At 43.6% G+C, this 11880-nt stretch overlaps 2 non-coding genes across 2 annotated transcripts; both read left to right on the top strand.

Annotated features, from left to right (window-relative positions):
• The first annotated feature begins 4837 nt into the window (after positions 1 to 4837).
• Positions 4838 to 4944, top strand: LOC147948771 (small nucleolar RNA R71). The gene has a single exon (XR_015585895.1). It is a non-coding gene; the product is annotated as a small nucleolar RNA R71 (small nucleolar RNA).
• Positions 4945 to 7140: 2196 nt separating this feature from the next.
• Positions 7141 to 7247, top strand: LOC147948772 (small nucleolar RNA R71). Its single transcript, XR_015586043.1, has one exon. It is a non-coding gene; the product is annotated as a small nucleolar RNA R71 (small nucleolar RNA).
• Positions 7248 to 11880: the final 4633 nt, after the last annotated feature.

Raw genomic sequence — 11880 nt, forward strand, 5'->3', positions numbered from 1 at the left:
CCCCCAAACTTAAATTACACAGTCTCTGTGTAAATAAAAGTTGGAAAAAGAATCCAAGAATCACATAAAATGAAATAAAACTAAATGCAATGTTATTTACAAAGATTGGATGGAAGTGGTACCTCATGGGTTGGTGAAGAAGGAGGTTGTAGCAGCCTCCATACTCGCCAACGTGTAGCCAGGGTCGTCTCCGGCTTCAGCAGGTGCCGGGGTTTGCTCGTCAGAGAGCTCGGTGATATGCACGGACGACTTACTCGGACCAGCATCCAAGGGGTTGATCGAGGGGGGCATCGCGTAGCTCATCGGGTAGTACGATGGGCATGGTTGAAGAGGTCCAGAATGATCACCCGTATAGCCACTCGCAGGGTGCATCGTATACTGCATCGTGTATGGCATTTGGTAAGGTGGAGGGAAGAGTCCTGTGTAATCACCCGATTTTGTGCTCGATGGGTGCATTGGATAAGGCATCGAGTAGCCCATCGGGTTAGGCATCGGATAGGCGTCTGAATGGCTTCTCAGCGATGCTTATGGTCGTGTGATGTTCTCCTCAGCTTGGGGCTCGTAAGATGATGCTCTGTGAGGCTCTGAAGGTGTCAGTCCTCGAATTCCTCCTAGCGGTCCGCTTCTCCCCATCCAAGTTGGTGCGTATGCCGAGGTAGGGGCTGAGGCACAGCTTGCCTTGTCTTGCAGCTCATTGATCTGACCTCCCATAGTCTTCACCAAACCGGTAAGATCTTTCACCTTTCTCACCAAATACTTGTTCATCTTCTTAAGCCATCCGATCCTCTTGTGGGCTTCCCTCACTCCAACAGGTTGCTTTTAAGAGCAAGTATACTCCTCAAAGTCAAAATCTTCCGAGCTATCTCCCTGTCTCTGCCCGGTTGTCTCTCTCTTCTCAGCTTCGGATTCCTCCTCCGGATTGTACAATTCCTCCAAAGGCGGTGCAAAGTCGATTGTGTCCCCCAGCCGGACTTTGGTGCACATAATGTTAGGCAGGATCATTTGGGCGGCTCCGGCGGTTGGATGGACAAACTTGAAGAGCATCATGTCGTTAGGCCTCTCATAGGCCAAAAATCTCGCCAGCACGAGGTAGTCCACGTCCAGCCATCTCGGTTTGTGTACCACTCCCTTCAAGGGCACATCGCAAGCCACCAAGATCGGTGTGACCAATCCTCCAATGGAGATCTCTCCGCCTCCTTCTCTTCTCTTAATAGCCCATGACTTGAGGTAGAGGAACTGATCGAGCAACACAAAGACCATGCTAGTATCTGCAACATCTCCAACTAGCGTTGTACCATCCCTAGCATTGTCCAAAATTCCACACAATGCAATGTCCAGCAGCTGGAGCTCGTGATCATTCACATTTCATGTCTTCTTTCTAGCGAAAAGAGTGCATGCAAGGGACTTGTGAAAATACCTCAAGACAGGGCCCCTTATTTAAGCGGATTTGGAGCTTGTGGACTTGTAGGGGAGCTTGTCTCCTATTGTCAGCCATAAGGACCTCATTTCCTCCTTGCTAACCTCCATTCCTTCTCCACTACCAGCTTTGAAACCATACAGCTTCTCCTTGAAAGTGAGCCGGTACTCTTTGTTCCTCACGGAGAAGGTGATGAACTTGATCCCCCCCATCGGGTAGTAGGGTCGGGTGGTCCTCAAAGTAGTGCAATCGAAGTGTGGAGAGAAAGTGGACCGTCTCCTCCTCATAAGCTTTAAGGTGAGCTCGCATCATATGGCCCATGTGGCACATGTCGAACAGGAACTCGACATCTCTAGCGTTGCCCAACTACTTCATCGTCTCACGGTGAGGGTAGCAGGTACCAACGAAGCCCATCTTCCAGAAAACCTTGAAAAGTTTTGCCGGAGTCTCCACGTCCTTCTGCTTCAGCCTCCGCGAGGCTTGGCGGGTTCTTTCTCTCAGTTCCTCCTCTCACTCACGGTTCTCCTCCTCTGTGTCTCGATCCTCTTCCTCAGCTGCTCTCTGAGCTATCTTCTCAGCCTTCTCCGAGGCTGGTCTCTTCCCTCTTGCAACCGCAGCTCTACTCCTTAGCCGTGACGTTTGGATCTCCCGTTGCTCTTCTTCACCAGCATCAGAATCAACCTCCATGGGGTCGGTAACAGTTCTCTCGGACGCAGACAGGTCCCTACGTCGAGGATATCGGCGAACAGCACTCGCCATCGGACTTGGTGAGCGAACTCGATGGTCTACACGATCGGTTGCTCGAGCACCGGATCGGGTGGTGGATCGGGTTGAGTATCGGGTGGGTGAGGCAAAACGTCCAGCCAGCGGTTGGGAATGCGGAACGTTTCCTCTTCCTTGGGATTCTCAAGGTTTGACGGCATCACCTCCAGTTGTAGCAGCGGTGGAGGTTGATCTTCTTCCCTTCCTTTGGTAGGTTCTCGTGTGTGGCTCCATTATCGAATCCTTGAGAAGAAAAAGATAAGCTTCGAGGTTAATAGGGTTAATTCCCAAAGAAAATCGAATATCACTTGAGTTTGAAAGAGAATAGAAAGTATGGAAAACAAAAAGCTTTAGGGTAGAGAGACTTATCGGTGCTGCTGAGAGAGAAGGGTTTGAAACCCTTGAATAGGGTTGGGTTAGTGGTATGGGCTTCACCGAGAGTGGGCTTGCTTGCGGAATTCGGACTCCACTCGCCACCCGAGCAGGGACACGATCAGGAGCGTCGAGTACGGTGTCGGGTTGACCCTTGGGTTCCTCAATTTCCTTTTTTTTTTTTTTCACTTTTCCTCTTTGTTTTTTTTTTTATAAATTTACAAAAATAAAAACAAGATTTAAAACAAATAAAATTAAAGAAAATTAAATAGAAGATACCTTTAGGACTTCCTCCCAAGTGAGCTTGTTTTAAGTCACTAAGCTTGACTCATCATGCTCTTTAAGCATGGGATCTAGGAGGGAGAGGTTTTGGAATCCTCTCCACTGTAGCAGGCTGGTTCAACTGATTCTCCAGGTTTTGTCCAGGTTCCAAGGCAAATGTGGTGTTGACTTCCTCAAGATGTTTGACTTTTCTCTGCTTTGTCTTTGTGGAAAAAGCTTGACCATCAATGGTTGGCCTCTTAATCCCCTTCTTCACATGAAACTTCATCTTGAAGTGCTCCCCATGCTCAATTATGATCTTGCCTTGCTTTACCTCAATCACAGCACCTACTGTTGCCAAGAATGGTCTTCCTAGGATCAGTGGATCGTCTGGTTCCTTATCCATATCAAGGATCATGAAATCAGTAGGGACTTCCACTCTTCCAATCCTGAGTAGCAAGTTTTCTAGGATCCCAATAGGATGTCTGACTGTTCTATCAGCTAGAACCAGATACAGACTACTCGGTTTAAAATCGCTGAAACCCAACTTGTTGGCAATTGACAGTGGCATAATGCTAACTGAAGCTCCAAGGTCGCACAAGCAATTCTAGAAAATCCGAATTCCTATCGAGCATGGCAAAGTAAAAGAGCTAGGATCATCCAATATTTCCTCGATTCGCAGCTCATGATCTAAACACACTCCACTCCTGAGAATCTCAAACCCAATCTCTTGACATCCTCCTTAACCTCATTCTCCAGCCGAGCTGCCTCCTTGGCAGATTCCTCTTGAAGTTGGTGTGGTGGCAAAAGCTTAGATGGTGGAGCTTTACGCTTGGCCATATGCTCTGAAAGCGCCTCCAGTTGGATGTCAAGTGCAGCATTGAACCTTTTCTCTAGTTCCTCTTCCTTTGCTACAGGTAGTTGAGGTTGATCTCTCATCTCAACATCTAGTCGATGTATCAACCGATCACCATCATCGGGTAGGTCATCGGGTTCAGCCTTGGGTGGTTCTTCGATTTGTGATTCTCGAGCCAGTGCTCGATCATCAACTCGATCAGTCTCCTCGGGTGAAGGTTCGGGTTAATACTCGGATATGTAGTACTTGGCCTTGTTTAACCCATAGTGATCCATATCCTCCCCATCTTGAACATCACTGTCCTCAGTGAGGTAATCCTCATAGTCATCATCAAGGAAGATGGCTTTGGCAGTGGCATAATCCTTAGGGTTCTGAACAGCTTTACCTGGGAGCTGGTTGGTTGTTGTGGTGACCCTCTAGGTATCTCAGCTTAGTATTGAGCGATTCGTACTTGGCGTTCAAATCATTGTATCCTGAGTCGATCTTGTTGCTCATCTCCGGAAAACGTTTTGCGGTGTCCATAGCTGCTGAAGCCTGATTCTGAATCATTTCCTGAAGTAGGCCGTGTAACTAATCTTCTTGTGATTGGTTCTGCGGGCCTTGTTGTTGTTGGAATCCAGGTGGTTTGTTGTAGCTTCCAGAGTACTGCTGCTTAGGGGCATAGCTTTGATTGTACTGAACAAAAGGCTTTTGTTGGACCTGACTCCCTTAAACTGCAGATGGGTAGGTTTGGTCCTGAGGACTGACAACATTTGGGTTACGGTAGGACAGATTCGGATTCGGCTTGTAATTGTTGTACCCTTTGCTGTAACCGCCTTGGTTGTTAATGTAGTTAACATCCTCTATTTGTAAAATCTCCCCATCTTGTTGTAAAAACTGCTTCCTCTGATATTGCATGAACATGCTGCTATTGGCTGAGTAGTTTATCAAGCTTGTCATTGAGGGCTTTCATGTCCCTCTTGTATTTGGCATCTTCCTCTCCAGTAGATCGCATAGTGCGATCATACTCCTCATTGTAATTGCCATCAGATTGAGCCAAGTTCTCCACTAGGTCCCAACCTTCATCAACATCCTTGTTGAGGAAGTTACCATTGCTTGCGGTGTCCAGCAACATCCGTATCTTAGGGACCACTCCTCTGTAAAGTGTACTCAGCAATGAAGCATTGCTAAAGCCATGATGAGGACATCTTGTAGTGTATTCCTTGAAACATTCCCAAGCTTCACTGAACGTTTCATTTTTCTTCTGAACAAAGCCGGAAATGTCATTTCTCAGTCTTACGGTTCTGGAATTGGAGAAGAATTTTGCCAGGAATACCTTCTTGCACGCTTTCCAAGTGGTGATGGACTCCTTGGGGAGTGATTTCTCCCAGATGTGTGCTTTGTCCCCGAAAGAGAATGGGAAAAGCCGGAGTTTGAATCCATCCTCACTAACTCCATTTATCTTGGTGAGGCTACAGAGCCTATCAAATACATCCAGATGATCCAATGGGACCTCCATTGGCAGTCCATGAAACTTGTTACTCTGTATCATCTGGATGAGACTACTCTTGATCTCAAAATTGTTTTTCTGGACAGGAGGTGGCACAATGCCATTCCTTTGAGTGTGAGTAGATGGAGCATCCCCTGCTCCTATGTTGGTCCTTGCTGGAGGAGCTGGTGGACCGTTATGATTGTTTATTGTCTCCTCAATGATTGCTGGTTGCGGTTGTTGAACTTGTTGTTGTATGAGTAGCCTTGGTCTCTTGATGTTGTTGATGAAAAGGACTCAAGTTTTGGCTACCTCTGGATCATGTTTGCATGCACAAGTAGATGACCGAGTGTCTACGCGAGGGTCAACCCGATCCAGGTTATCAAGTGAAGGGTCGGGTGAGTGCTCGGGTTGTACCTAAGATTCAAAACAAATAAGAACGAAAGCAAACAAGTCAGATTCTGAACCAATAGATATAAAATAAATTAATCTAACAAGTGCTGAAATCCTAAAAGTAGCAAAATAAATACAACCAAATGGCAACGGCGCCAAATTGATAACATGATTTTCACCCAGGGTATCAATTCCCTATGCAGTTGTAGTACAAATGGTTATCAATCCAAATGGTTGTTTATGCTAGCAGGAATGATGCAATCAGAATAATGCAAGTCAAGCCAAGCAATAGTGGGGTTTTATCTAACAATCCTAAAATAATAAAAGGGAAGAATATAAACAAAGAACCACACGACCTAAGCACTCGATGCAAGCATTCGAATACAGGATCGGGTGGGGTGATCGAGTAAGCAAAGATGGTATGAACAACTCGAGGGGTTACTCGATGCAGGTTATCGTGTACCTGATCAGGTAAGGGATCGAGTGATGAATGAAATGCAAGCAATTAAAATACGAAAGCTTCTAAGGATGGGGTAATCGAATCCTAAGTATTCCTGACCAGTACATATGTCTTACATGCCTCAAGCAAATATTTCCTAGATAATGAATCTCTAAAATCTTGTTAAAACACTCTCATGATATAAACAATCAACCTTAATTACTTCCCTACCCAACTCTCGTTGGAGAAACATGACCAAGCAGGCATTAAGATCCGATTCATTATTGTCAGTAAACCCCTTACTCATCTAATCTCTTAGGCTAAGTGAGTAAACCTCTAGCATTGGTTGATTCAAGCATCTCATCTACACCTCTCGATGGTAAAACACCTTAGATATAATCTCACCCTCTTGGTTTGTTGACAGCATTAAGAACACCAATCTAGAAGGAAATCTATTAAACATATACAATCAACTAAGACATCCTAACCGATCAAGAACACAAAATCATCTATCCCATCCCAAGAAACTTTACTACACTACTCGGAAATCATAGCAAGAAACATAACAGCATATATGAACAAAAATTGCATTATAATAAACAATAGAGTAGAGAAGTAAGAATACAAGATAGAAATCTAAAGAAATGATAAAAAGTTATGAAATAAAATTTAACAAAAGGAGAAAAATATTTTGAGTCGCTCAGTTCTCTCACAGAAGCTCTCGCTCTCTGGTTTGAGGGTCTGCGGCGTGCTCGTTTGCGAGGAAGGAGAGGAGGGGTTTATATATGGAAACCCCTTTGACCTAGCTTCCCAGTCTTGCCTGAGGGTCTACTCGATGGGGTACACGAGGATGAGGTTGGGTTACTCCTCGGGGAGATCTTCGGGTTGTTCTATCGGCTCTTGGATCCTCCTCGATCGTGTTGGGGCTCGGACTCGTTCTTCCAGCTCGATGGCTCATTTGGGTACATGCTCGGGTTTGTCCTTGTTTTTCCCTATTTTAGGCTCTTAAGCACCTGTTTTCATCCAAAATATGTAAATGCAAAAATGCAACACCCTAAATGGCCTAAAAGTGAATTCCTACAATTAATGACCTAAAAATGCTAAGTTAAGGGTATGAACAATGCAAAATATGGACAAAAAGATGCTAAAAACATGTAAATTAGAGAGTTATCAATCCGTGATGTGGACACTGGCTCTGATAACTCTTGAAACGCTCCCAGGCTTCACAGAATGATTCTGAGCTCTTCTGAGTAAAGCTAGAAATGTCATTCCTGAGACGTGTTGTTCTGGAGTTGGAGAAGAACTTGGCCAAGAATTTTCTTGCAATCATCCCAAGTGGTGATTGTTCCCTTGGGAATGTTTTTCTCCCATTGATGAGCTTTTTCTCCCAAGGAGAATGGGAAGAGTCAACTTGTAACCATCCTCACTTACTCCGTTGATCTTGGTGAGACTGCCAAAACGGTCGAACTCGTCTAAATGGTCGAGTGGATCTTCCATAGGCAACCCGTGAAACTTGTTTCCTTGGCTCATGGAGATCATACCACTTTTGATTTCGAAGTTGTTGTTCTGCACAGCATGAGAGACGATTCCAGCATGCTGAGTATGAGTGTTCGGTGCATCTCCAACACCAATGTGTCGCGGTCTTGGATTGGGTCCATTAGGTTGTTCCATAGTGACTGGTGCGGGATGATTAGTGAGAAGACGAGCTTGTCGTGGTCTTTGTAACCGATTGATGTCGTCAATAATAGGAAGGAGATTCTGATGCCCTCTTGATCTGGTTTGCATGCAAGGTTGCAATCAATAGGTTCCTGAGATGCAAAACAAACAAGCAGACAACCAAAGCAAGTCAGTACTCAGAATGATAAGTGTAACAGAACTTAATCTTGCAAAACTTGAAATCTCAAATGTAGCAATACGAATCCCAAATGGCAACGGTGCCAAATTGATACTAGGATTTGTGTGTGTCTATCCTAGTAGGTCTCAATTAACCTTATGTAGTTGTAGTACTTAAGGTGTCAATCCAAATGAGATGTTGCTAGCAATCAAGATGCAATCAAGCGGTCACAAGTTAAGCCAGATTCAAATGAGTTTTTGTCTAACAAACTTGAGTGAACGAGATACAAGAACAAAACGAGTTTGCAGAACAAGAGCTAAAATGCAATAACAGAAGAGAGCAAAACAAGCTAAACGTGCAGAGAAAAATGAGCAAGCTATTGCAACTAAAACAAAGAAGAAGCTTAAAGATGTAGAAACAATCAGATAAGTAGAGGCCTTAAGGATGGGGTTATTGATTTTGGTGGAGTCTCTTAATCTACCTAGAATGCCTAACAGAACACAATCAAGCTATCCCTAGACAACGAACATCACAGCTTAGCTAATCCAATCTCTTGATAGAAGCTACTCAGACTCAATCACTTCCAAACCTAACTCTCGCTAGAGAAACATGATTAAGCAGGCATGACAAACAAGTTCATTCACGTCAATAGACACCCTAGACATCCAATCTCTTAGGCTAGGTATGTAAATCTCTGGTATTGGTTTGTTCAAACATCTCATGGAACACCTTTTGGATGCTGAGATGCTTAAGATCTAATTCCAAATGATCAGTAAGAAATAAGCAGTAAGAACACTAATCCAGAACGGAAATCAAACGATCTAAGCTTAGGCGTCCTATTAGACTAAGATTTTCCACCTAAGCTATCCAATCCTTAAGAACTCTAGTTCACTACTCAGATCCAGAAATCATCATCAAGGATGCAAACCCAGAAAATATTGAATCAATCATCATGAGATAGACAAAAATGGGATGAACAACTTTGTATAAGAAATCCAATGCAAAAACTCAATAAAATCAAAGCTATCTGGATTACAAAGTCTCAAGCGTTTTAGGTGGCTAGGTCAACCTTAAGGAAAAGAACAAAAACGAGATGTCTCGGTAAAAACTTAACAAAACGTATTTATAGTAAAACAAGGAAATCCCTAAAACATAAAACGACAAGATAGAACGTCGGTTCGGGAACCCTTCTCAGACGTGTCTTGAGAACAAAACAAGAACGTTGGTTTAAGAGCGTCGATCGAGTCGCATCGTGAGAGTGTCGATCGTGTCGGAGTCTAGGAAGTTTGGTCGAATGGCGGCTTGAGATCGTTGATCGAGTGGCAGCTTGAAATCATCGATCGAGTGGCAGCTTGAGAGGTGTCGTCTGAGAGCTGCTTGAAAAGTGTCGTCTGAGAGCTGCTGATCGAGTCGCATCTTGAGGGTGCTCAGGAGCCCTCCTGGGACGTCTTGGTCGAGTCGCTGCTAACATCCGATCGTGTGGGAGCTCTCCTTTGCGTGCAGGTCGAGTCGGAATTCAGAACGTACGTGCATCCACTAAAACGGCGATACTCGTAAACCACGACTCCGATTGTCTTGAAATAAACAGCATTGGAAAGGTGACCCAATTCCCTACAACTTTGATGAAGACGTTGAAAGCAGAATCCCAAAGTAAAATCTTCACTCGACTCGATCAAAGACGTGGAAGGTTGGGTCACTGGGTAGTGTTAATCGAGTCGCTGGACTGCTTTCCTTCTCCCTGTTTGCTTTCGATGGTTTGGACATCCCTAAAACACCTGAAACAACTCCAATATGCAAGATGCATGCAAGACCAATGCAAAGACTACCTAGATATTCATATTATGCAAAAGAGACTAAAAACAATACAAAGCAATGAGTTAAGAGAACTAAATGAATGACAAATACATGAAGAAAAAGTGTAAAATATATACATATCAGTAATACACTGCCAAATCCACCCTGTACTAGTCAGGACACCGAAGCGGCTGGAAAATATCCTCCATCCGCTCCTTCCACTCATCAGCCACACTCGGATCCGTGCCTCCCGAGAATGAACCCGTAACCACATGTCGTAGCTGCACCATCATCCGAACATAATGTGCATCTACTCCCCCGGTCCCCGGCTGCACAACTGCCGGCACACCAACCTCAGGCTGCACCGCTGGAACCTGCCCACCAACCACTAGCGGCACCACTGGAACCTGCCCACCAACCCTTGGCGGCACTCCTGGAACCTGTCCACCAACCTCTGGCGGCACTGCTGCTGGAAGCCACGCCAAAACCTGAGCTAGCAAGCCCATCAGGACATCCTCCCTGCCTGGAGCACCCTCCGCTGCAACCCCCACACCCGGGGCAACACCGGGCCCATACGCCCTGCGACACCCAAACCAGCCTGGTCTCCAGATACTCTAGGATGAACCTGTGACTCCGCCACCTCCTCACTGGCCATGCTCTGGGTCACACTCTCACTGGTCTCAGGAACCTGACCCCATCCCCGACCACGATCACGACCACGTCCACAACCATTTCCACGACCACGACCACGACCACGCCCGCGACCAACAGCATCCTCACCTCTAACCATCTGTATCACCAAGAACAGAAGGCTAAGCAATCAAACAATTCTAATAACACAAGAATACAACTCACCGTGGAATCACAAAGCAAGCTCGAAGATGATGTTCTAGGACCTCATGCCACACGCAATTGACCAACTCACATAATCAATTCTAGCATGAAATCCTAAACACCAACAGCAAAAGCAACAATGAACCCTAGACCTAGAACCGTAAGAGCTCTGATACCAAAATGAAACAACCCTTCCCATTTATTTTTTAATAGTAATAATTCTCAAGTGATCTCATACCCACTAACAACCTAACAACAATCAACAACAGCGGATAACAAATAATTCCATTAACCAACAAATGAATAATCCAATAACCACCAATTCAATAATCCAAAACCAACAATGAAATAATCAAGTTCCAAAATCCTACAATGTTCTATCAACTCAATTCTAGCAACCTAACAATAGCTAGACCACAATCAATCAAGCCTCTAGAACATCCTCCTCCTCTTCGTCTTGATTCAACGATCACACTTTTCCTTTATCTGCACACCACAAACAATAATTGAGATGCGTAAGTATTATCATAAATACTTAGTGAGGCAATCATCCCATCTACTGGGCTATACACACAAGCATTTAAGAATCCAATATTAAGCAATCATCAAACAATAACAATCAAACCAGGAAACAAGCAATCATCGACCAACGAAGGTTGGTGTCGACCGACACCATACCATTGTCGCTAGACACTGCCAACCTGGTGTCGACCGACACCTCTTTGGTGTCGACCAACATCTCTTTAGTGACCTCTTTAGTGTCGATACCTTCTTGTCATTTCTTCCCTGAAAATGGATTTGATTTAATTGTACGTTGTAATGATTGTGGGAAATTAAATGCCGTAATTAAGAGCTTGTGATGTTTTCTTCCTTATGTTGATATTGGAATTCATCATAAGTAACAACGTGATTAAAATTAAAAAATATACATTGTCTAGGAACATTTTACCAAAAACATTATGATATATATTAAAGAGAAGATCTTATATACAGTTGAAAATATGGTCACGATCACGACTTCGATTGGTAACTACGTTTAACAACTTATAGCGGTTGTAAAAATCTGGTTAAAAATAGCGGATGGAAAAGATGGTATTGTAAAAGAAAGCGGTTGAGTATTTAGCTTGATTGGTAATATTGTAGGGATTGAATAGTATAAGTAATAGTAAATTATAAAAATTGATATTTGTTTAGCCAAAAGATGAAAAAATAGAATAATAAATTTTTATTTAATTCATAATAGAAAATATTAATATATTTAAAGGATATTAAGGAAATTATCAAATGTGATATTAACAAAATTATCAAATGTTTAATTTTAAATCTCCATTATATGATATTAAAAAAAATTATAATCTCCATATAAAAAAAGCAAGTTACTATGTGTTGTTATTTCTTTTCAATATGTTTTGTTTAAAGGTTAATAAGCCAAAAAAACAAAGAAATATAA

Source organism: Camelina sativa, chromosome 2, assembly GCF_030686135.1.
Source record: "Camelina sativa cultivar CO46 ecotype springtype chromosome 2, ASM3068613v1".
NCBI classification, from domain to species: Eukaryota; Viridiplantae; Streptophyta; class Magnoliopsida; order Brassicales; family Brassicaceae; genus Camelina; species Camelina sativa.